General features: G+C 35.6%; 2 pseudogenes; both read left to right on the top strand.

The window, feature by feature from the left end:
* Positions 1–141: 141 nt before the first annotated feature.
* On the top strand, positions 142–16,552 carry LOC141502617 (beta-arrestin-2-like; annotated as a pseudogene).
* Positions 16,553–25,962: 9,410 nt separating this feature from the next.
* On the top strand, positions 25,963–27,140 carry LOC141502548 (non-homologous end-joining factor 1 pseudogene; annotated as a pseudogene).
* The last annotated feature ends 358 nt before the right edge of the window (positions 27,141–27,498 follow it).

Genomic DNA, 27,498 nt, shown 5'->3' with positions numbered 1-27,498 from the left:
GGCACCCCTTCAAGGATCCCCTTCATCCCCTTGAGTTTGGAGACCTCACTTACAAGACACAAGGAGCACAGGGCCCTTACTGTGCTAACACACACACACACACACACACACACACACACACACACACACACACATAATGGCATGCCCAAGAGAATACAGAACAAGGCACAGAACTGTAAGAATTACAATCTTCGAAAGCAGATGTCCCTGGATGAGGGGACCTTTCATTCTACTTATGAAGGAACTAAAACCCAGTTTGGTGAGGTGACTAGCCCAGGGTCATAAAGTTAATAGTAGAGAAAGGAGTTCTAACTAGTTCAGATTGTCACTTTAGAATTCTACCATTGGTAGATCTATGTCTTCTCTCTACCTTGCATGCAAGTCATGAGTATTGATAGATAAAAGGTGGAGGCCACATACTGTGGCCATTGAAGAGTTTTCCTTTGTACAATTTAGCTCAATGTGCCTCTAATCCTCTGCTACTGAGCTGATCTGGCAGGAGGTAAGGGGTAATCATATCTCAGGTAATATCAGCTGATGTCTCTAGCATCAGAGATAAGAGGGACTATTATAGCCCTAGAGAATGACACAGCAGGAAGGGAGAAAGGTTATGAAAAAGAGTGGCATTGTGATATATATTAAAAGAACAGGGTCTGAGAGGCAGCTGTTGGGAAGTAGAAAGGGCACTAGTCTCAGAGCCAGGTGACCTGAGTTCAAATGCCAGCTTTGACACATGAATTCCATGTCCCTCGAGAAGTCACTGTTTCTCAGTTTCCTTACTTGTAAAATGGATGTTATTGCACTTGCATTATCTGCTTCGTAGTATTGTGATGAGGACAATTCTCGGTGAAAGTTAAAACACAGAAGAATTTAAAGATCTGTCTCTGACTCTTTTCTTCTACCCCTCTCTATCACTTTTATCACTGATTTCTTATCATAGTAAGTCACTGACTTTCTGGAGACCTGTTTCCTTACCTATAAATGAGATAATCACTACTGCTTGTCTCTGAATCAGAGACTTTTAGACTTGGACAGGGCCTCAGAGGTTGTTGAGACCAACCTCTAGCTAAGTAATTATCTCCTCCACAATAATTCTGAGTGTGGTTGTTCAATCTTCACTGATGGAAAATGCACTACTCTTAGAGACAGACTGCTCTATTGAAGAGATCTCTTTATTAATGATCTTTCCCATTCAATAAGCCTAAATTTGTCACTGGAGCTTCCACTTTTTACTCTCTGGGGTAATGCAAATCAGATATAATCCTGCATGCCAATCTAGCAAATATTTGAAAGTCAATGTATGCTATTCCCCCTTAGTCTTCTTTTTACTAGGCTTCATATCCCAAATCCCTTCAATCTCTATTATGGTAATCCTCTTCTGGATGTATCCTAATTTTTTTTTTGTTGTTTAATCTTTTTAATCAGGTCTGAATCTTCCTGACCCTATTTGAGGTTTTCTTGGTAAAGATACTAGAATGGTTTGCTATTTCCTTTTCTAACCCTGGTGGTACAGTAGATCAAATGCTTGTTCTGTTGTTTGGAAGGTCTGAGTTAAAATTAGAGCATGCATACTTACTAGTTGTGCTACTATAATCAAGTTTTTTATACTCTGCCTTAATTTCCTCATTTGTAAAATGAGGAAATAATAAAAATCTAACTCCCAGGGTTGTAAGGTTCAAATGAAATAATATTTGTTAAGAGTTTTGTAAACCTTAAAGCACTATATAAAAGACTAGCACTAAAGAAAATATTCCAAATATAGTCTGATAAACTCAGAGTAAAGAGAGATTAATATTTTCCATTTCCTAAAACATACCTTATATGAAGAATTGAGTGGTTCTGCCTTTGTCCATTTTCATCTTATTTGGCCAGCACACAGAAGAAATGATTTTCCTTTTTCCTTCAGCATCATCAAAGAATCCCACCTTTTGGTTGCACTGATAGTTGTTAAGTGACCATGACTTAACTTCATATTCATCCTCCCTTATCTGTCCTTTGTTTTGTTTTTTTGTCCTTTTTTTGCTAGCCAAGGCCACATAGCTAGGTAATTATTAAGTGTCTGAGGCCAGATTTGAACTCAGGTCCTCCTGACTCCAGGGCTGGTTCTCTATCCACTCACCCACCTAGCTGCCCCCATCCCTTATCTATCCTTGCTTCCAGGTCCATTTATTTGGTTTCTTAAAATTTAAGTTAATCAATTAATTCCCTATGCAATTATGTCTGCCTCATTAGAAAGTTTACTCTTCATCATTTTCTTCATTAGAGTTGTTTGGTTTGGTATTCAAAATCATTGAGGGTTCCTTATCCCTGCTTATTTGACTGACACCACAGAATTTAATAGCATATGAATCTACCTATCTTTTCTCTGATCCTGAACATGTTCCCCTTTCCTAAGCTCTAGGATGTGAGTTAGATAATATCTAACAAGTTTTCTTTCGATGGTTTCTATAATTTCTGATTCGAGGGTCAAAATCTTCTTTGAGTCAGAAAAAAAGATTCAGGAGAGACTTCATTTTGGCAGTGCATTCCATTATTGGACAACCTCCTAGGATCTTGGATTTTTTTTGTCTTGACCAGTACAATTCCTCTTCTACATGAAGAAAATAACACTAGATTATTTGTCATTAGAGTCCTACAGGAGAGATTGAATGCTCAGGTGTTAGGATGTTATATTAATGTTTAAACTTTCAGTAAGATTTAACTAAATCAGATGCTGAAAGACAGAAATGTTTATAGAAGTGAATGACTAGGATAGGAGAACTTGAAACCATGTTGTAAAAGGAATCATTGAAAGAACTAAGAAAATGGAGTAAGTGGGAAATAAGAGTGATTTTTAAGTATTTGAAGGATTCTAATGAGAAAGATTTAATTAGGTTTTTTCCTACTTGGCCAAAAAGGACTGAACTAGATCTAAGAAGGATAGGAGGGGCTGGGTAGAGAGAATTTTAGGGAGAGAAATTTCAGGAAGGATTTTTCTCATAATTAAAACTGCCCCCAAAAGGAACTGTCTGCCTCTAGAGTGAGTACTACCCAGTCCATCTTCCTACAATCAAGAGAGGTGAATTGTAATAGTAGGCTCAGAATGTAGGTGTTCAAAGAATACAGACCTCAGATGTTCAGACACATCTCAGGAGAAGGAGCCAATGGGAATGGCTCCCAGAATATGTCCTTGACACCCAGTCCCTTTATCCTTGCCTATGATTGAGGGATAGGAAAGCTGGATTTGAATCCAGGTTTGGTTATGCTATTGATGTATTACATAGTTTTTCTAGCTCTTAATTATCTAATCTGAAAATGTGGATAAAGATATTTGCCCAATCTCTCTCATAGGATTATTATGGGGGAAAACCACTTTGTGAATCCTAATGCACAATAGAAATATGAATTATTGTTATTTTATTATAATTAATAATAACATTCACATCAATAATAGATAGTCCTTTGCCAAGAATATTGTAGAGAGAATTCTGTTTCAGTTCAGTTTAGTTCAGTTAAATAAATAATTATTTTTAGTTTATTTTGATTTTTCAATGAACACATTTTTTCTTTCTCCTCCCTCCCTCCCTCCTTTGTTATATAATGGAAAATAAAACTCTTGTCACACAAATATAAAGGTAAGAAAAATAGATAAATAGATAAATCGAAAAAGATGTTTCATTCTGACACTCGAGTGTATTACTTGTCTTTTGGGAAATGGGTATGATGTTTCATCACTGATCCTGGTCCTCTGAAATAATGGTTGTATATTAAAAGTTGTATTGTTAGATGCATTGTTCTTTTCATTCTGTTCAATTTATTCTGTATCCATTCAAGTTTTTCTAATAAACAAATGTTTTATCAAGGATCTATTGTGTGTAAGGCAACCAGGTGGCAGAGTGGAAAGAACAATGGACTTGGAATCAGAAAGCCTGGGGTTTAAGTTCAGCCTCAGATACTTTCTAGCTCTGTGACCCTGGTAAGTCACTTCAACTATGCCTGCTTCAATTTCCTTAATTATAAAATAATAATAGTGCAAACTTAGAATTGTAAGGATAAAATGTGAAGTTTTTAGTACAGTATCTTGTGCTTGATAAATGTCTAGTCCCTCTTCTTTCCCATGCTAAGTGCTTAGGAAACAACACTAAAAAAATGACATATCTTTCCCTCAAGGAGCAGATATATACTGAGGAATGCATGCAGATAATCAAGGATGGTAGTGATAAGGATCATAGCATCAGAGATTTAAAGCTGAAAGGGCTTGTTACAAATGATCTAGTCCACCCTCTCATTTTGAAAATGTGGAAAGTGTAGGAAAGGTACACAGAAGCACAACATTTTGAGAAAATTGAAGTAAGATGTAAGAAGTAAGATGACAACTTTTTAAAGCAGGATTAAGATGAATAGAGATGGATTAAAAACCTACTAAAGTTCCTTTTTGCTGTGGTTGGTCTGTGACTGCATGGTTCTGTGGAGCAAGGCCATAAAAGAAGCAGGGGAATTTTTAGAGTGACAAAGAGGGAGGACAAAGGAAATCAGCTCAAATCTGTTCATCAGGAGGAAAATAAAAGTATTCAGAGATACGATTGAACAATCTAAATGAATTATTACAAGAAGGCTATAATTGAGTGTTCCTTGCTACCTCATCCCATAGCTCAGGTAGAAGGGGACAGTCCATGCAATTAGCAGCAACCCAATTCAGAAGAGCAGAAAGGAAATCCTCTTTGACACAATGTGTAATTATTCACCACTGAGGGATATTATTGTGGCAAATTGAAGCAAGAAGGATTCAGAAAAGGATTAGGTGCTTATATGAATAGCAACAGCATTTGCAGTTACTAGCTGGGATAACGATTACATGGCCAATTAATCCCCAGGCCTCCTGGGAGAAGCTGAGCACAAGTTGGGGTCAGAGAGAATGGATGGCCTGTGGCATAGTATTGTGTCAACCAATTTTTCAGGTGAATTCTTTTTTTAACCACTTCTAAAGATTTGAAGAGAGAATTCTTTGAGAATCAGACCCCCCATCTTGGGAACCTATTTGGGTATGTTTGTGGACATGATCTGGACACATGATCTGTTATGGTCTCTGGGAGCTCTGGTTGTGTTTTGTTTTACTCATGGATTGTAATGAGATGATTTAATTCTTTTCTTTTTATTACATTGAGAAGCAGTGGAATGCAGGTGTTGGATTTTATTCATCTTTATATCTAATGCTAATTATAGCTCTGCACATTTTAGGTGCTCAACAAAAGTTTGTTGAATTGAACTAAAGAGAACAGATTCCAAAGGAAGGAAATAAGAGTGAATGCTTTTTAAGGTACCAGTACCAAGTAGATCAAACTCTTTATACTTAGCTCTAAATTTTCTGGCAGTTAATCAAGAAGGAAAACATAGGTTTCCCAGGTGTAATCTGACAGTATAAAGCAGACAATTCATTTTTAAAGACTCCTCTGTCTCTCTGTCTGTCTCTCTGTCTCTCTCTCTCTCTCTCTCTCTGTCTCTCTGTCTATCTGTCTCTCTGTCTCTCTGTCTCTCCCCTCTCCCCTCTCCCCTCTCCCCTCTCCCCTCTCTCCTCTTCTCTCTCTCTCTCTCTCTCTCTCTCTCTCTCTCTCTCTCTCTCTCTCTCTCTCTCTCTCCAGAATATAGCTCAAAAAGGAATTTGTCCTGTGGGTCTTTATATTGCAGACACTGTGAATCACTTATTTTGAAGAAAAAGATGAAAAACCCTCTTGTTGAAACATAGAATATGAGAGCTGGACCAGACTTTATAATATAGAGTGTCTAAAATGAAAGTTTCTTCAGATTATAGAATATTAATCTTGGAAAAAAGTAGAGTGCTTGAAATTTGAAAACAAGTTTGACTTCCATCTCAGAAATTTATTTGTTTATGAGCTAATCATTTATCCTTTGAGAGCCTCAATTTTTTTCCATCTATAAAATGGGGATGAATGATTCTCATATTACCTACTTCACAGGATTGCTATGAGGAAACTTGAAGTGCTTTAAAACTGAATTATTTTCTTAAAATTAAAGAACTTGGAGAAACTTAGTATTGTAGAACTCCCAGTGTAGGTTATTTCACCCTTGGTGAGAAGGGTGTTGATTCCAGTGGCAATTGATTTCTGAAAAAGCTATCACTAGTCCTTTAATTAGTAAACCTAAGCTAAGCCCCAATTACCCAATAAGGTTCCAAAAATTACAAGAACTCTACATAGCTCTGGCAAATGAGCACTTCCACAATGCATGTGAAACTTGCAATCATTTGATTGCCTTTTAATGAATATCTTGAGAGGTCATTCCAGGCCAGCCCCCAGATATCAATTAGTTGCAAAAAGGAAATCTTAAATGACTATTTAGTAACTGTAATAACGGATAACAGATTAAGTGTCTATGGCTCTTACTTTAGAGATAGAGCACAATGCAGAACTGTGAGCATAATCCCTGTTCTGAAAAAGAATTGTGGTTCCAAAGGAGAAGGAAAATTTGCCAAGACTGAAAACATGGAAATATCGTACCTAAGTAAATTTTATACCTCATAGTGGTAATTCTTCAGACCATGCTTATAGTAAATAGGTAGGAAGTAATTATCCAGCACTGAAATTTATAGCATGAGTTTTTAACTTTATTAAACTGGAGAGACATCTTTGGAATTAAGAACTTGGTATGTATTTAATATGTGATAACTGTATCCAAAATTGGAATTACATCCATTTGATGTGACATTTCCTTTAACATTAAATTTCTTATCATGTCTGCCAAGAGTACATTTAATTTACAAATCCTCTGAGAATCCCTATGCTGAAGATCAAAGGTCTTATAAAGCCCCCAAATAGCAGAAAAATCTATTGACTTTACAACCTCGAAAAGTTCTACTCTTGCATCTCGAACCAAATTATTGAGTAACATTCGCTTACCCTGTCTGAATCTCATTTTCCTACTATGTAAAATAAGCATGCAATTCTGGGAAGCTAGTTGTTATTCTGCTGAAAAAAGGTAATAAAAGTAATTATACTCTTTGACCCAGAGATCTTACTGCTAGTCATAAATCCCAGGATCAAACACAGAATAAAAGATTCAGTGACATGCTAAAATATTCAAAATAGCACTTTTTTTGTAGTAGCAAAGAACTGGAAACAATCTAGAGGCCCATATTAAGAAATGATTAAACAAATTGGGTCACATAAATAAAATGAATCATTACATTTTCATAAGAAACAATAACTATGGAAGAATTCAGGGATGACTGGAAAAACTGAGGCAGAGTGAAATGTGTAGAACTTAGAAAATACTATAGTGACTATGACCTTGTAAAAGTGAAAGAACAATAACAGAATACAACAACAGAAAACTATGCAATTATTATGACCAAGCTTGGTCCCCAGAAGAGATGTGAAAATATATCTCATTCCCTTTGTTGTAGAAATGGAAAGCTATGAGTGTGGAACATTGCCTGTGCTGTCAGAATTAGTTGATGAATTGAATAGTTTTACTGAAAAAGATTTTTCTTCTTGTTGTTTTTTTAAAATTTTCTTAGAGTGGATAGTTCATTGACTAGAAAAGCAGGAAGGAATAGTTTCAAAACTAATTCAATGTAAAAATAAACATTAATTGATAAAGCAGTGGACTTGGAATCAGGAAGACATCTTCAAATTCTGCTTCAGGTTTTTAGATGTATGATTTTAAGAAGTCCATTTAAACATTAAAAATATAATGTAATGTTAAAGAGTGATTGGGAAATTTAGGTTCTTGTCTAGGCTTTGACACCAATTATAGCTCACCATTGTATAATGCTTTATGAGAAGTTCTTTTATAGCTCTCATTTTTATACCTATTTTTCAAAAGAGGAAACTAAGGGCCAAATACTTAGCTCAAGGTTATATACCTGAGAAATTGAAAAGCCTAGGCTCAAAGTCTAGTTTTCTTTTCTTTTTTTTAACCACTATATATCTTTTGCCCTTGGGCCAGTCAACTCGCTTTTCTGGATTTTTGTATTCGTTCTTGTTATCAAATATTTTTTTTCTCTTGATGTTTTTGACAAGTCTTTATTATTTGAATTTATTTATTTATTTTCATCAATATGCACATGTATATTTTTAAGCTACAAAATTTCCTTCTCCTCTCCCTTTCCACCCCCCTTCCCCCAGTGGCATACAGTAGGTTAGTATTATACATATATATTTTGATAAACATGTTTACAAATTAGTAATTTGGGGTATGAGGAATTAGGATTAAGGGAAAGAGACACATAAGAGATGATTTTTATAAAGTGTTCATCAGATTCTAAAGGGTTGGTTTTTTTGTTTTGTTTTGCTTTTCTTCCTTTGGATGGGGATTCTTGTTGTTAAATATAACAGAACTATAGAATTTAAAACTGGAATCTATCTGTAAGATAATTTAAGGGTGTAAAGTTTTATAATAATAACATTTTAAATTAATGCAATCTTTTCCAAGTAGGTATTTTCTCCAATGGGGATGATCATAACCCATCCCATCAATCATACAATAGAAATGGAATGATACCATTATTAATTGTCAGTACTCTGTTAGTCAATATAAAGGCAAAAATGAAACAGCCCCTGTCATCAAGAAGCTTTTATTCTATCTGAGAAAATGCATTAAAATTAAATATATATATGAAATATTTTCAAGGAAACAGGAAGAAACTCTAGGAACTGGAGGCAGGGAATATCAAAGACCTTATATAGGAATTAGTGCTTGGACTGAACTCTGAAGAAGTTAGGGATTCTTAGAGGCAGAAGTGAGGAGGGAGTACATTCCAGACCCAGGGACAAACTATACAAAGGTTTGGAGGTAGGAGATAGGAACATGTCTGTCAACTTCTGGTTAAGATATCTACATAAAAGGTTCTGAGTGAATCCTGATCCACTGAGAAACATTTATCAGAAATGAAAGAAAAGCATCAAATATACCAGAATCATTGAATTCTTCTATAATATAAATGCTCTCACAAACATGGGGTAATCTAGGGGTCAGTACCTTCCAGTAGCTCAAGGAATTCAACTGAAGACCAGTATACCATCTGAGAATGCTCTGGGAAACTTAGCCAGAAATCTACCCATCTCCCTTGGGGATGATACTGGGAACTGAAGGCTAGGAATCCTGAAGCCACAAACCACTGACTGAAATAATAGGTTAGATCAATGGGTCCACTTTGAAACACATCCAATCCAAGATCTGAAGTCAGAAAATTCTAATAGATGACCCCACAAAGAAAGGAACAAGATCAATGATTATGAGAGGACAAGCTATATCCAGAAGATGTATAGAAGCTGCAAATAATGTCAGAGGGAAGAATTTGTTGTATTTGATGAATTAAGCTCACAACCCTAGGCCAAGACAATGAAACTAAGCCAATCCAATGGAAGAAGTAAATGCCTTCCTGCAAGACACATCCCTATAGGAACTACAGGCAACAGTTTCCAACCTGTTATTAGCTACAGTAAGAGACATTACTTTTCCAAGATTAAAATGGGAGACAAGACTTTGACAGTTTGGAATCTGAAGATGGGAAATGGTAATATGTCTTAGACCTCATATAAAGACCTAATCTAAGAACTAAAATGATAGAATAAGGAAACAGACAAAAAAACTGAAGTAAAATACAATTCTAATACAATGAAGGGATATTTCAGATCAAAAGGCTAAGGTGGTAACTTTGAAATATTCATAATTAAATCTTCAGTGGGAAAGGTAATTTAGCCACCATAACTCTAAGAATATATGGAAGAAATGACGATGGAGTAGAAACGAGATTTAAGAAAATAAAATCAATAATACTTGGAAAGAAAACAACTTCAAGCAAAAAGGAGACAACTTTCCTCAATTCATTGATACCCGGTAAAGTAAAATACAACAAACAACTGTGAGGCAATGATAAATGTTAAAAGAACATAAAAATTCTGAAAAATTAGAAGAAAATTTCTATTATATCTATATTATATACATATATATTTGTATGTGCATATGCATAAATGTAAATATAGTCCAAGCCAGTTGTTTATATATGCAGACCTACATACATGTGTCTATATGTGTGTATAAAGTAACTTGAAAATAGAACAAAAAAAGACAAATTAAAAATTCTCAAACTAGAAACCATGGCTAAGCCAAAAGCATAGATATATGATACTCAGACCTCATAAATGAATAGTACCCAGAACTATTAGAAGCATAAAACTGAAAATTAAAAAAAATCCACTATTCACCTCCTTGAAGAAATGCTAATAGAACACACAGAAACATTGTAGCCAAAATCAAATTTTTCAAAGTCAAATCAAAATAGACTTCAAGTAGAAAGGAAAAAAAAAACAAATACAGACAAGACATGATTGGAGTAACAGAAAATTAAGTAGCAAGTATTTGAAGGAAAGAAAATATTGGAATAGAGTTTATGAAAGTCAAAAGAAAAAGTTCATAACCAAAAATAACTTATCATTTAAAAATGAATATAACATTTCAGGGGAAAATTAACTTTTAGTTATTTCTATTAAAGTATTCCTATTGAGAAAACTAGAGCTGCAAAGAATCATTTATACATAAATGTGGAAGAAAAGAGAAACCTAAAAAGAACTATATCTGAGTCATTTGAAAGCATCAAATGAGGATAAATCACTCAGATGCTAAGAAGGGGGAAAAAGACAACTATCCTTTCAAAACCTATCTTTTAAGAATTAAAGAGGCAAGGGACAGCTAGGTGGCATAGTGAATAGAACACTGGCCCTGGAGTCAGGACAACCTGAATTCAGATCCAGCCTCAGACACTTAATAATTGCCTAGCTATGTGATCTTGGGCAAGTCACTTAACCCCACTGCCTTAAATAAATAAAAAGAATGAACAATTAGTAAATAAAGCAAAAAAAGTAAAAAAAAAAAGGAAATACAGTAAAAATATAAAAAAGGAATAAATAGCAAGTAAAAAATAAAAAGAACCAAAGAAATATAGCATAGGAGAATAATAGGAGAATAAAAAACAAAGATTGCACATGAAACTGCAAATCTGTTATGTACAATCTGCCATTCCTTCAAAATATATAATAAAATTATCATTCTTTTTTCTCTTCCTCTCCCACTGTAGAGCTGGTTGTCCTTAGACATAAATATGCACACATACATACATACTTACATGTATATGTTTATGCATCTATAGAACATAATTCTATATATTTATCAGTTCTTTCTTTGGATGCACATAGCATCTTCCTTCATAGGTCCTTTGTACTTAATTTTGGTACTTAGTCATAATGACAGTCACTCAATGTTATTCTTTTTTTTTTTTTGGTTTTTGTAAGGCAATGGGGTTAAGTGGCTTGCCCAAGGCCACACAGCTAGGTAATTATTAAGTGTCTGAGCACAGATTTGAACTCAGGTACTCCTGACTCCAGGGCTGGTGCTTTATCCACTGTGCCACCTAGCCGCCCCCCAAAGTTATTCTTAAAACAATATTGCTGATGTTTGGGTTCTGTTCATTTTGTTCTTCATTATTTCATGCAAGTCCATCTATATTTTTTCCTAAGATCATCAAGCTCATAATTTTTTTATAGTACAGTAATTTTCCATTACAATCATACCACACTTGTTTGCCATTCCACAATTGACAGGCATCTCATAATTTCCACTTCTTCTTTGCTAGTACAAAAAGAGCTGTAATGAAAAACGTAGACTATATAGGTTCATTTTTCTCTAATCTTCTTGGAAAACAGATCTAGTAGTTGTATTGCTGGGTGAAATGGAAACTTATGGAGTATATAGACTGCTTCTCTGTTACTTCACAGCTAAGTGGATAGAGCATTGGTCTGGGAGTCAGGCAGACAGGAATTCAAATCCAGCCTCAGATACTTGCCACTGTGTGACCCGGGGAAAGTTACTTAACCCTGATTATCTCACATCCAGAGCTATCTCCAACCATCCTGATTCCTATTTGGCCACTGGACTGAAATGGCTTTGGAGGAGAAAGTGAAGCTAGTTGACTTAGCAAAACATTCCCCTCATTCAAATTCAATTCACATGCTTGTCATGGCATCATGTCTGTCATGTCATAATCTTTGAAAATGAAGTCACTATAGACTGACCTACCTTCTTTTCTGGTCATACCAATGTGCTTTCAGCAATGTCACATGGCTATGAATCATGGAATACAGTCATGTCTTGAGGAATTTCCACTTCAAGCACAATAGAAAGATAAATATTGAAAAATAAAGACTTTGTATCATATTGACAATGATGCATTGCAGACATCAAATGATATTAAAAGATGCAAATCTGTTTGAGTTTTTTATCTCTTTGATGATATTTTTCATATTATTTCAGACCTATAATTGATCAATACACAGCAAGTATTGTATTAACATACAGAATTTGTTTGGGAGAATAGTTTGTAGATAGTCAAAAGGTTGTAACATTTTCCCAAAACAAAGAAACCCAAAGTCTTCCACCTATACAATGCAGGACCCGTTTCCTTGTCTATCTGGAGTAGGATGGGAAGGGGAGAGAGGTGGTGAGGTGCTTGTACACTGGTGGTGGGGAGGAGCTGGGAAAAGCAGCCAATAAGGAAAACTATGAGTTATTAACCTGGAAGAATGCAGTGTGGAGAAGGCAGGGACCAAAATAAGAACTTCACAGAGCCAAGCCCTGTGTGGATCTTATGTATGGAGTGGTACTAGTGGGCCCAGACTATCTGAAGGACTGAAAAGTATATGTGATATTGACTTGTGCCTTCCAATCTGGTTGTGAAGACATGGATGTTTTGGGTCTGTCATTCTGAAAGGACCTGTTTGCTGCCACATACTAAGCTTTGCCCCCCCCCCCCCCATGCCTGACCCATTCCAACTTACTACTTACATTAAGGAATGATTGCTGAGGAATTTCAACCGGCACAAACCCAACCATCTTTATAGGCAGCAGAGGAGTTAGTAAAGTAAATATAGTATTCTCATTCACAATTCCACAGAACCTGCTCTTTTCAGTTACACTACAATCTGGACCTGCAGGAAAGGTCTATGGGCATAGACTTTGACATTTGAACCTTCTGTTCCAAAACATTGGAACACAAAATCCCTAAAGGAACTCTGTGTGGATGATGATTAGGAAGTTAGAGCTTGCCCTGGAGATACCAGGTCCTCAGTCCACTGCTCAAGCAGCTCAACATTTCCTCATGTCTGATTGATCCCTATATTTTGAGTCTTATTGGACACAGAGCTATATTAACATGGGGATCCACTCATTATTAATATCCATGTCATCAACAACTCCACCAAGACTGTCAAGATAAGAATTTCTGTGAGACAATATCCTAATAGCTTCCTCTTCATCACTGACCAATATAAATGTTCAGTGACTCTGATAGAACAAGATAACCAGGTGTCTCCCAGTTACACATTTTGTAAAGTAATAATATGGCCCTCCTATACACAAATTTTGATTGAAATGGCATCAATTTTAAACTGCAGTGACCTCTTTTTTTGTTTTTGTTTTTTTTAGTTTTTGCAAGGCAATGGGGTTAAGTGGCTTGCCCAAGGCCACACAGCTAGGTAATTATTAAGTGTCTGAGGATGGATTTGAACTCAGGTACTCCTGACTCCATGGCCGGTGCTCTATCCACTGCGCCACTTAGCTGCCCCTACCACCTAGCCACCCCTGCAGTGACCTCTTAAAGAATCAAAATATGTTTGTATCTATATATGATTTTGCCATTCTTTACATATTTGGTTTTTCCTATGTGTTGTCAGGCTGAAACTCTAAGTGAACGCGGATTTCATTTAGAAAGTTCTATGTTATTACAGGACCTGATACAATGAATTGAATATTATTCATAGTTAAGGACATCTGGAGGATTTCATTATCTAAAGGGAATTTCTCAAGAAAAGTGGAATTTTGTGTGTTTGTGTATGTGTGTGTGTGTGTGTGTGTGTGTGTGTGTAAGCATAGTTCTCTATGTTTTATTTCTTTGTTGAAGTTAATAACTAGAAGATTGTTAAATAGTCATCACTGCTATGCCTGTATGATATTAACTTATGCAAGGGAGATACTTTGTTGAAAGAGAACCTTGAAAGCTACATTTTCCTTGACTAAATCAAATAATTTCTTTTTATAGTTAACAAATAACAAGCACAGCAGGGTCTCATATTTTATGAGCTTTTCAGTCAATTGTATTATTGGAAAAATAATGTTTACAAAAATTTTGTTTGCCAAAGTTTGCCTTTTCCTCTTTTATGTTTTAAACAATGATACTCGATGCATAACTAGATTATTTTTGTGTGTGGCAATGAGAAAGTGGGGATATGTGTCAGTCATTATTGGTAGTATCTGCTTCCCTTTTGGGGAAAGCAAAACACCTATTGTTTTCACTTCTCCAAATGAACATCTTTCCCCTTTATCAGTTTTCTGAAATTCCATCCTTCAATGACTTTGAGTCATCTCTAACATGAAGAACCTCTGTGTATAACTGAGGTCTGTTTTATGTCATTGTTTTCTTTAGAGCTATTTCTTCTTCCTTGTGCAGAACACAGGGAAATATTGTGGAAATCTCACTTTCATTGATGGAAATAAAAAAGTTTATTATAAAAATATGTTTCATAAATGAAACCATACTGCTGATAACTTTTTAGCATCCTCTTGCAAAGGATTTGTTAAGAAGTAAATGAATTTATATTCTAAACCAGTCTTGTCTTTCATGAATATGTTTACATTCAGAAAAAGGTCAAGTGCTTTCTGGCTGAAGCAGTTTTAAAGTCTTTTCTGTTTCCCCATTGTGAAAATTGTTTAACAGAAAATAAACTTCTATAAGAATTGATGATTGTCCATTTTAGTGTCTGAGGGTCATTCTATATTTTTCCTGTATTGTATTGATGCTTTCCTTGTATTTGATCACACTTATGATCAGGCAGCATACACAGCTTGTTTTCTGGAATAAAGCCTGAAGCCCTCACAATGTAATAGAAAAACTACCAAGAGTTAATACACCTGACATAATCTTTGAAATCCCTAGACCAATTCTATGCTATAATGGGTCATTAGAAATATTTTTTTATGGAGGAATTGGTCATCTAAAAAATCTAGTATAGTATAAGAGATGATCTGGAGAAACCAGAAGAAATACTTGGAAGAGATTCTTTTCTTTATCAAGGATAAGCTATAGTAGAAAGAACTAGCAGTTCTAGAGGCATCTGATGAGCTCCCACTAGAATCCAAAAATTTTGGAGAAAGACATGAAATTTGTGCTGAGTTGTGCCAGTGTGGTCAGTATATCTCCAAGACACAGTCTTAGGCATGTTGGAACAACATAGGGATGGGAAACTGGCAAATCATATTAACTTCAGAATTCTTAAAATAATACAAATTTTAGTGTAATTATAGTCTTATAGAGCTAAAAAAATTTAGAGATCATGTAGTCCATATATATAAAACATAGGAAATATAGTCACATAGAGGTTTTGACTTTCTTAAGGTTTCCCAGGAAGTAAGTAACTTTCAACACAAGAATTCTAAGCCATTTATTTCTCTCTATAGAAGTATATGTTACATACATACCTACATACATACATATGCACATATAGGCATAAATGTATATTCATCATACACATTTATACCAAAAATATGTGCATAATCTATATATATTACTATAAAATTGTATTATAAATCACATAAACATATCATACACTTAGGTTAAGTGGGCCTCACAATATATGTGGTAAAATTGAGGGGTATGGGATCTTTTGTCCAAAATATCCGTAAAGATTAGTCTTCTTTGAAGTCTAAAATTCCCACACTTGTCCCTTCTTTAAGTTAAAACAAAGAAGAATTTGTTAAAATGAATATGTGCTTTCTTCAAGGGATTGGGAAAAAATCATTATCAATTTTTGATACCTTAGCTTGAGTTAGTTTATCAAATCAGGTAACCATCATGTAGGAAAGAACGATGATTCAGGTGCTAGTGGGAGAGTTTTGTGGGCACCAAAGCAGAGCATGCTCAGCATTTTTAAGGGGGAAGTAGCATAAAAACACTGAACTCCTTAACAAGGCATTTACCATATATTACCTTATTTGTTCTTTTCAACCACTTTATGAATTAAGTTTTTATTATTTTTATACTCCTTTTTATAAATGAAGAATATAAAGCAGAAACAAGCTTTGACAATGGTCTTGCAGCTAGTTAATAAATAGCAGATCCTGGACTCAAAGGGAGGATCCAGGGAGAAGATAAGTAAGGCTAAAACATTAAAGATTGGTTTTACAGGCCTTAAAATTATGTCCAGTATTCTCTTTGCATGAGCAGAGAAGTAGTCGCACTAAGGAATACAGAATTCTTGGACCACTCTGAAATTTTCCCTGAGGGTCACATAATCTCAAAAGGATGTGTATGGTTGTGACAGACCTATTCCTGCTCTTCCTGTACTAACATTATATTGTAGGTCTAAAACAAACCATCAACCTGACAGCTCTTAGCCAGCCCATTACCCAGTTGAAAGAATTTTGCTTTCTTCCCTGCTGTGACTTCCTTTCTGATGCATCTTCTTCCCCTGGTGAGAGGCTATTCCTCCGGGCTAAGGTGGAGTAAATTCCCTCTCTTGACTTTTCTGAGTATAAGGTGTTTGATTTAGAAGCTCTCCCTAGTGGGCTCCTCTGCTTTCCATGGTGCTGAAGAAGCTATTATAGCCTCCAGGCCATTCAGAGAGGTGCCCCAGAAGCCCAGAGCATTTGTCATCACCACAAAAAAGGCTAGTGACTTGTCATTCTGTTCTCTAATGAGCTGCAGGGACAACTTGGGACTCAAATGCCAGAAAGCAATTAGGCAGAATGAGTGGCAAGATGGCACTTCCAAAGCTAGATGACACAATGAAAATGCCACTATTGTCAATCAGTTACCATCACTAGGTAGAGAGCCCCAATATTCCCATCTGTCAGAATATCAATGAGTTTTTGGATTGGGAACCACACTGTAGGTGATTTTTTTCTCAAGTTAATTCCACCTTTGCAAATTTCTTTTCTCAGCTAAAAACAATGCAAAAAAAAAAAAGATCAGCATCTGATCTTTGTCAGAAGACTAGACATATAAGTTAGAATTTTTGAAACAATATTGGACTTGACGAAAAAGTTTTGGTTCTTGCTTCTGCCACTTACTAGATATATGATTTGGGTAGGTCATTTTAAATTTCCTCATTTATAGGATGAGAGGACTGTATCTCAACAGTTCTTTCCATTTATGAGATTATGTAACATTGTGATCAGTGGTTCCATTGTTAATAAAGTAGATTTTAAAACCCAAAGCAAAACTTTTTTAGAATCAGTGGCATATTGTGATAAGCATGATCACTAGTCTTGGATTTTAGGAAAAGAACTGGCTCAAGTCCTGTGTCTAAAGTTCAGTAACTGATAAACTATGGTAAATTCATTAATCTCTGTGAGCCTGTTCCATCATCTATATAATGGACATCATTTTCCAGTTCTATCTGATTCACAAAGAAAGAAAACAGTTTGTAGATTTTTTAGTGCTATATATATAAAATCGTTGTATGTCCTATGTGTGCTCTCTCTCTCTCTCTCTCTCTCTCTCTCTCTCTCTCTCTCTCTCTCTCTCTGTCTCTCTCTCTCTCCCTCTCCCTCTGTCTCTCTGTCTCTGTCTCTGTCTCTGTCTCTCTATCTCCCCCCCCCCATTCTTGCCTGTTTCATGCTTTTTTTCCTTACTTTCTTAGCAAAAGCTTGTGCTTAGGTTGAACTCTATTCCTATATGCTTGCATAGTGTGGGTAAACCTGACTTGATCCTAAGTTAAGGGGCTAAAACTGAATCCAGTCTTCATCAGTGATTATATGGATTCACTGCCTACTTTAGATGAGACTCAGGCTGCATGTATCCAGACTTTCTATTTGGTCAAGAGAGGTTTGCCTGATTGCTCTTCTAGCCAATCTCCTAACTTAGTTTTGCATTTGCTTCTAACTCCCAAAGTTTTTTTTTAATCCATCCTTTTAGAGGAATCTGTACATATTTGTGTTTGTATGTATTCTTGTAAGCATGTGTCTGTGTGTGTATGTGTGTGTGTGTGTGTGTGTGTGAGAGAGAGAGAGAGAGAGAGAGAGAGAGAGAGAGAGAGAGAGAGAGAAAGAAAGAAAGAAAGAGAGATAGTGTCATAGTGTCTCTGTGTATGTTGTTCTGGACTGTATAAAGGTGTTTATATTTGATTCCTTTGGATTTATTTATCATTTTTCTTCCCGTATATTTTTAGTGATTTACTGGGGTGTTGTGATCTGGGCTCCTTTAGATCCTAATGTACTATATTCCCACAATATTTTACTCCAGGGTTTTAAATTAAAGATTTCTCTATTTTCTTCAATCTTAAAAGTTGGTAACACTTCTTTCCTGCTAAGTTAGCTAAGTTAGCCAAGGTTAGTCTTTCTTTTCATACCCTTGATCCTTTCTCCTCAGAAGCATTCTTGTCATTCCTTCAGTCTCATACTATACTATATGCCTTTTCTTTTCTATACTAACTCCTCTGCTGCCTATAAAGATGGTATGATATCCCTCATACTTATAAAAAAATTCTTTTGTTACCCTGACATTCCCTCAAGCACTTAAAATTTAGCATATTTAAAATAAAGCATTTTCTTCCCTCAACCTTCTCCTTTTCTGTTCTTACATATTTCAATTGATGGCATCATCATATTTCTAGTTACCTAGACTTGAAATCTTATATACATTTTAAAGAAATCTTTCTACTTTTCAGTTGCCACATCCTGAAGATTCTACCTCCATGACATCTGTCCCCTTATCTCCACTCACACAAGCATTCTAGTTCAAGTACTCATCATTTGGACTATTGTGCCTTCTAATTAGTCTCCAGATTCTTCTTTCTGCAATCTGTAATTCACACAGCCACCAAATGGATTTTTTTCTAAAGTACAAGTATGACTTTATCTTTCTATTTCTCAATGACCCTTAAGGGGCTTCCTACTGACTCTAGGATAAAACACAAACATTTTAGCCTAGCACTTGAAGCCCTCCAAAATCTGACTCCACTTGACCTTTCTGGTCTTATTTCTTATCACTTCTCTTCCTGTACACTATGGCCTCTAAGGTCCCTTTTAGTTTTAAATCTATGACCTTATGGACTGTAGTATGCTGGAAAATTTCTATTACCCATTTATGTTTCTCTTGGGTCTTAATATTTAATTCAGGTCTTCTCATTATGAAAGCTTAAATCTTCATATTTCACTTAATGGCTATTTTCCCCTCAAAGTATTATGTTTAATTTCTCTGGGTAAGTAATTCTTGATTACAATCAAGTTCTAGCTACTATGACTTCTGATTTTGATTTCTGATCTTTTAATGTTGAAGTTTCTTAGTCCTATTTCTTTCTGGTAACTTGCAATATTTTCCCCTTGACCTGATAGTTCTGAAACTTGACTATTATGTTTTTTTTTAACTTTTATTTTGAGATTTCTTTCCTGGGGTGATAGGGAGATTCTTTTAATGCCTGTTTTTGTCCTCTGGTTCCATGAGAGTAGGGCAGTTTTCTTTAATAATTTCTTTAAAATCCTCCTTTTGATTTTTGACTTTCAAGTAGCCTAGTGATTCTGATGTTGTTCTCCTGGATTTATTTTCCAGGTCAATTATTTTCACAATGAAGTATTTTACATTTTCCTACATTTTCTCTGATAATCTATGCTCTATTGAAGGTATCTTCTTGCTTTAGATTTCCTATATAAGATAAAATGAGTCTTTTAAGTAACCTGCATCTTCCATTGTGTTCATTCTCCTGAGCACATTTTCAGTGTCCAATAATTTTTGTTGATTCATTGACTAATGATTTTTATAAACATTTCATGACTAGGGAACCAGAATATCAGAGATAGAGGTTATCTTAGAGATCACCCAGACTAACATGTACTTGAATAAAGATTCCATATGCAATATTTTTTGACAAGTAGGCACCTACTTTCTACTTAAAGATCTGGCAGCCTCTTCCATTTTGGGAAGCTATAAAAACATAGGCCTTACTTATTCTGTAGAGAGTGCTTACTTTGAAAGCTAGAAGAGAGCTAGAAGAAGCAAATTCTGAAAGACATGCTAAGGAAGAAGGAGGAGGGAAAGAAGAAGCAAAAAGGAAGGAGAGGTTCATTATGAATAATTCTCAGAATAGAATCACCAAACTTGCAGATTCAGTGCATCTGGGAAAGGAGAAGCTTGTGATAGGAAATAGCTATTTGCACCAAAGAGAAACTTAGTTTTCCTAATTCATTGCTTATGGAGACTTGGGTTTTATATTTCTAAGCAAATTCTGATTTTGAAGAATAAAAATTAATTTTTTTTCAGGGGGAAATCAAAATTTCTATGCTCCAATGTGTTAATAGGTCTCTCTGAATTATGAATTGTCAATGGGGTCTTCCTTAAATATCCAAAATACATGGCAGAGGCTTAGGATTTTAGTGAATTATCCTCCACTTCATGGACCCATATGTGTGATAGGATCCTGGAATATAAGATGCTTTGAGTCAGAAGAGACCTTACCGATTTTCTAGATCAATTTCTCTAACAGATAGGGATACCTTTTAGATTAGTCATATAACTAGCTTGTTAATTTATATATTTTTGTAATCAATAAGTCAGCCTAAACTTATTTTACATTTTCTGCATGTTAGATCTGGGAAAATCCATAGAATCTTTGTACAGGCTTTTGTAATAGCCATGTTTAATACTCTATGGGATAAAGCAATACCCCCAACTTATCTACAGACTCAGATCCTTGCATGAATCATAGACCAGTTCTCTAGCTGTCTGATACATATCAGAGTGCTTGTGGCCTCAAGGCAACATGTATAATTAATCAAAGTCACAACTCTTTCCATTTTTTTCTCTTCCCTTTCAATTTAAGTTTCTCTCTAAGAGGCTCTAGACTGGTTGAAGTATCTGCCTTTCATTAGTTTTCCCTTAAGATGACATTTCCCAGCAAGGATGACAATAGGATTTGGAATATCTACTACCTTTCTTGTTCCACAAGGGGTTTCCAAAAAGTGGCTGGGTGATCTGCCACAAAAATCTTCCAGTCCTCAGGACACTCTTATGAAGTCAATGTGTTGATAAAATGGTAATGTCTATAGTTTCATTTCACTCATTTATTCATCAAAATAATACTAAATACTTACCATGTGCAAGATACTTTTCTAGTAGTTATTCTTTAGAATCTTAAAATTGGAAAGGGCCTCAGAGATTTTTTTTAATGCAACCTGAGCAAGAATATCTCTGGAATTTCCTTGATAAGTGTCTATCTTATTTTATACCTTGGGTCTTAAGGATGTTTTCTAGATAGACCTAACCCAGCTCCAATCTGAAGCGGAAATTCTTCCTTTCCCATACATCATACCCAATGTTCATCTAGTATTTTTCTATAAATTTCCTGAATTCAAGGTACCACATTCTTTTGTTGGCTATAGGTATTGGGAATCCAGATCTACCTTCTTGTAACTCCCAATTCCTGGTCCTAGCCCTCTGGAATAAAATATAATAATGAGAATAACCTCAATTTCAATGACAATATTTCTATTGCATTTTAAAGTTTATAAAGAATTTTGCAAGTATTACATAATTTTATTCTTGCAACAACCCTGGAAGGAAGGCACTATTATCATTTATCTAATATGGGAGTTAAGAAAACTGAGATAGGCAAGAGAGTAAGTGACTTTTTAGTATCAAACAGCTAGTAAAAGTCTGAAGCAATATTTCAACTCACATCTTCCTGCATCTGAGTTTAGTGTGCTGCATACTGAACCACATCTTAATGAACCTAATTATTGCTCTTTTATATAACAATCTGGTAATTGAAGTCAACAATCATGATCATTTCCAGTCTTATATTATTTGGAGATAAACATTGCAAGTTCCTTCAATCACTGATGATATGATACTGTTTCCAGTACCTTCATGAAACTGGTAGATCTTTCAGGATATGTTCTAACCTTTTAATGTACTTCCTAATCCCCATAATCCAACTAATCTTCTATATGGTGTTTACCTAAAAGTTAAACAATGTCTCAACATATTTTTAAAAACTAAGTTATTGTTGATGAATAATTTTGTTACATAGTAGGTGCTATTACCTGAGCCAGATAGAGCTTAAATTCTTTGCCCAGAGTCACATGGGCAAGATACTTTTCAGTATCAACCAGTAAGTGTCTGAGGCCAGATTTTGACTTTGGACTTGATGTCTTATTGCAGTACTTCCTTAGTAGGAAAAGAATTGATATAACAGGGACAAAAGCAACATAAGCACCATGTGTTCAAAGACACATAGTGACCAGATGGGGAGGGGGATCTCCCACTCAGAGGCTGGCAAAATTTGTTTCTTTTCCCTCAAACTTCTGTGACAAAAGAGAGAGGCAATTTGACCAGTTAGTGCCTTTTAGATGCACACTTTGTTCTAACTCAGCAGTTAATTAAGAGACTTTTCTTCATTACACAGTAAATGGACAGGATACAGTCACAGAATATCTACTTATGCTCTGAAGTGAAGAGTCAGCCCTCCTACACTCCTATTCTCAAGCACTTCTAGAAATGGGTTTGCCAAAAATCAAAAATAATCCCTTTTACATCTTCCTAAAACTAATATTTCATTGGCTAGTTGTTTCTTATACCATCACCCACACCCATACATACCAAATATGAATGGACAAAAAAATCTTTTAAGCACTTACTATGGAACAGTCACTATTCTAGGTGTGAAAATACAAAAATGAATAAACTGTCCTTAAAGAACCTTTATTTTATGGGGAAGATTACATATATGTGAGAACTGTGACCAGTGTGGGATATTTTAATTTACAAATTCATAGAGATAGTGAGTATGATCATAAAGAAATAGATTTTATTCAGCTAGTTAGTTAGCTATAACTTTGACTATTAAAATATTTTACATGAGAGATGTTAAATATATGACCTTTAACTCTTCCAAATGTCCAAATGAAATTTAAAATCTAATGGGAAATATTTAACAAAATAAATAAAAACATAGTATAACATCACTTCAGTCACTTTTCAGTTGTGTCTGACTTTTTGTGATCCTATTTGGTTTTTTTTTTTAGCAAAGATACTCCAGTGGTTTGTCATTTCCATCTTTAGTTCATTTGTCAAATGAAGAATTAAGGGAAACAAGGTCAATTACCTTGCCCAGAAACACCCAGATAGTATTTGAGGTCAGATTTCAACTCTCGAAGATGTGGCTTCCTAATTCCAAGCCCAGTGTTCTATCTAATGTATCACCTAGCTTCTCTCAATAAACATAAATAATGCTAAATTGTGATTTTCTAAGATAATATGCCACCTGCAGGGATCCAGATGTATGGTTTAGTGACCCCCATTTCCATTTGAATTTTACATCACTGCTTTACATATACTATGTGATTGAGACCTGTGATTTCATTGATGTTGGGAACTTATTAGAAGTGAAACTGTCTCTACCAATCTCAGCAACTATTAGGCAGCTTGCAGTCTGGGGAACACTGAGAGGTTAAATAACTTGCCCACAGTTATACAGTTAATAAGTGACAGAGACTGGATTTGAACTCAGGTCTTCCTGAATTTTAGGTCTGTTCTCTGTTACACCATACTACCTCTCAGCATCATGGTGGTTACTATTATTGACAATGGTAAGTGTTGCAGACAAAATATAAGTCTGAATGGAATTTTGAGAGCTAATCCTCTTTAAGACAGTATTCCAAAGTAGGGGAAGAAATTATTAAATTCAATTCAACTCAACAAGAAATTATTGAGTTTTTAAATTTTTATTCAGAACTAGATTGAAAGTATTTAGCATGGAGGCAGCCAAGTAGCACAGTGGAGAGAGCACCAGCCCTGGAGTCAGGAGTACCTGAATTCAAATCCGACCTCATTGATTGCCTAGCTGTGTGACCTTGGACAAGTCACTCTTAACCCCATTGCCTAAAAGCTTTAGCTATGACCATGACTGGATCATGCTCCAGCTTTTCCATCTTCTACTATCTAGCATTTGAATTTCTCCTTAGTACTTCTGTTGGTTTATCATTTCCTTCTTTAGCTCATTTTATAGATAAGGAACCATGGGAAACAAGGTTAATTAAATTGCGCAGAATTACTCAGATAGTATTTGAGGTCAGATTTGAATTTATGAAGGTGAGGCTTCCTAATTCCAAGCCCAGTGTTCTATTCACTCTATCAACTAGCTTATCTCAATAAAGAAATTGAAGCTAACCTCTGAGCTAAAGGAATTTAAAGTCTAACTGAGCAGGTGGAAATATGCTCGCAGAACTCTTTAAAACATTAAGTGATTAAGTAGAGAGATGACTGATAGAGATAAATTTAAATGGTTTCACAGGTGGAAGAGGAATTCACTGAATTAATTAGAGAACACTTAAATAGAATTTAAGCCAATATGAAAAATAGGTAGGATTTGGAAAAGTGAGCTATAGAAAAGGGAAAAATCACAAAATTTACCTTGTCATTAGAAGAGACTTTAGAATAGGGGAATATTAAAGTTAAAATTACCCTTGATATTGTCCAGATCAACTTGCTCAGTTTGCAGATGAGGAAACCCAGGTTCAGAGAGGAAAAGTAATTTACCAAAGATCATACAATTGGTCAGAGGCACAATTGTGATTTAAACTCATGTTTCCTAACTCTTTATTTGATGAACTATACTCTAATCTATGCATTTTGGGGAGGAGGGTGTGAATTTCAGGGATTGAAGTACAAATATAAAGCATTCTCATTGCCTGGTCACTTTATAAGAGTGAAATAGACAGTGGTTTTCACCCTCAATTTACTTAATCTATTTTTTAAATTAATTTTATTTAATGGAGTTATTGAAATCAGGCACTGTGATTCTAAAGCATTTTGTTTATCATAGGGATGGAATAAAGATGTTGAGAATTAAAAAAATAAAAAGAAAATAACTAAAAAACAAAATTAATGTAAGGTCTCATGTGTGGACTTTGCATCCTTTGTGTGGTTAGTTGTGATTGTTTTGCTAATACTGGCTAAAACTAGATTTGTGTTCTATCCCATGTACTCAGAATAATGAGACTCCTTTAGTGGTGCCTCATTTTTTCCTTGTCCATGGGGCCTTTACTTTGTATTATCCATTTAAGGACCAGGGAACTAAGCAGAGGTCCATGGTGCTAATGGAACTTTCCTTGAATATCACACAATGTGAAGGTTACCCTACTGGGGCTCTCCTGCAAAGACAAATAGGAATTAGAATCCAAGTACAAATAAGTAAATATCCAGAACCTTGGCAATGAGTCATATATCCAAAAAGGAACCATGAGAGGCAGATAATATTTGAAGTTCAGGCTTCAGAAGGGCAATAACTATATCAATATAGTTATCTCTATTTGTCACTTTCATTTCATTTAAAGTAATGTGCTTTTATGCCCACCTGAGTAAGAAAGGTTCTATTGTCCATTTTTTTCCCTTTAAGACTCTTCAGCTATGTTCTCCATTGAAATATCCTGGTTTGCTTCATACCTGAGGGCTATTTGTCAGTCTAGGTGCTACTGGGTATCATCTACTACAAAGTGGCATCCTAGACATGAGGCCAGGAAGTTGAACAATTTCCAAGATGGCAATTAATCTCAGGGTATCAGGTGGAGGGCTTTTCACGGACAATTAGAGTTCATATGGCTGTAATAGAGACATGTCGAAAAAGAAAAATTTCAGAATATAAATCAATAAACAAAAAGTCCACAAAGATTCAAGATCTAGAAAATGAAAGTATCTTCATTGAATAGCTGGAGAGAAAGAGGTTAAGCATAACACCATAACACACTGTACCCCAATTCTCCATAACAAAAAGGAAAAAAATAGTTCTATTATCAACAGCAAGAATACCAGTGGATTGGAAGCTTAGATAAGATAAGCGGCCTATAATGTGTTTGATATTTTGAGATCTTGGGAGTTCAGAAACAGGGGTATTGAGGAGAAATCCAAAAGCTAGATGGTAGAAAATGGAAAAACTAGAGCATGATCTGCTGACCCAGTCATGGGCATGGCTACAGTTTTCAGGGACTACCTTCTGGCCAAGGCCCACATCATGACACACAAGGGCCATACTTTTTTTTTTCCTTAAAGATTTTATTGTGGGGCAGCTAGGTGGTGCAGTGGATAAAGAACTGGCCCTGGAGTCAGGAGTACCTGGGTTCAAATCTGGTCTCAGACACTTAATAATTACCTAGCTGTGTGGCCTTGGGCAAGCCACTTAACCTCATTTGGCTTGCAAAAAAAAACCCTACAAAAAATTTTATTTATTTTGAGTTTTACACTTTTTCCCCTAATCTTACTTCCCTCCCCCCACCCCCAGAAGGCAATTTGCCAGACTTTACATTGTTTCCATGGTGTACACATACTCTTTTTCTCCATGACTTCCAACATTTGTGGCATGAGAAAGTCAACATGAGTGTGATCAGCTAATTAGATCAAGAGTTGAATAAACAACTGGCTGCAACTCCTTCTGCTTTCCTCTCCCACTTGAGAACCTCATGTGTACCTTATTGGAAAGTTCATCTGATCCCAGAGGGACCATTTTCTCTTGTAAGCCCATGCCAGAGGGTTTGACACTGCATATTGGCAGTGAGTTCTCTGATTTACCTTTTCAATGGAACTTCCAATGGGCCTCGATCAACCATACGTACCCTGATCGGTATGAACCTGGTGTTGTAGAGAGGTGAGAGAAATGTTTTTTTGTTTTTTTGTTTTTTGCTTTAGCTGAAGAATGAAGAAATTTGAGATTACCAGGAAGATAGAGATGAGATAGATTGAACTGAGTTGAGATAGATTGAAGACAGACATAATTTGATAAGAATGCTTTCCTGAAACAGATCAAAACAGACAATCTGCCAAGTAATACAATATTGAGAAGGGAAGACCATTTGCAGTAAAACTACAAAATCTCTATGTGGAAATCACTAAGCAAGACCTTCAGACAAGGGTCTGGAGACTCCCAGTTCTCTGAGAGGGTTCTTTCAATGAAATTGATGGTAGACTATGGAACCAGTCAGAACAATGAGGCTTCTCTGTCCTATCCCTAACTGTGCTAGAGACTTTAAATATGAAGACTTCATTTCCAATACAGAGACTTCATTTATCCAAAGACAAAAGAAAGAAATCAAAGGGAATCTTCTGCTGAACTTAGGTCTCCCTGCCCAGTGTTTCAGCTGCTGAAGAGGACTCTGGAAAGAATATACCATCAGTATTACCTTGAAAGGATCTTGTGGATTGAAAGCTCAGATCTTGCACAAAATCAAGGAAGGCAGGAGCTTTGGATTGGGGTCTTGATATGAGGTTTGTGTTAGCAGGTCATGCAGTGGACACTAACAGAGAGATCTAGCATGATGATCAGACTAGGTTTTCTGACCTAAATTAAAACTTGAGGCCAGGAAAATATTAACCCCATTCTCCCACAAGACCCTCTTCTTGACTTTGTATATATTTGTCATGGATTTACTAGAAACATAACAACAATAATTAAAAACTTCCAAAACTCC

Source organism: Macrotis lagotis, chromosome 1 (genome assembly GCF_037893015.1).
Source record: "Macrotis lagotis isolate mMagLag1 chromosome 1, bilby.v1.9.chrom.fasta, whole genome shotgun sequence".
Classification (NCBI taxonomy): domain Eukaryota; kingdom Metazoa; phylum Chordata; class Mammalia; order Peramelemorphia; family Peramelidae; genus Macrotis; species Macrotis lagotis.
This window is presented reverse-complemented; position numbering and strand designations above follow the sequence as displayed.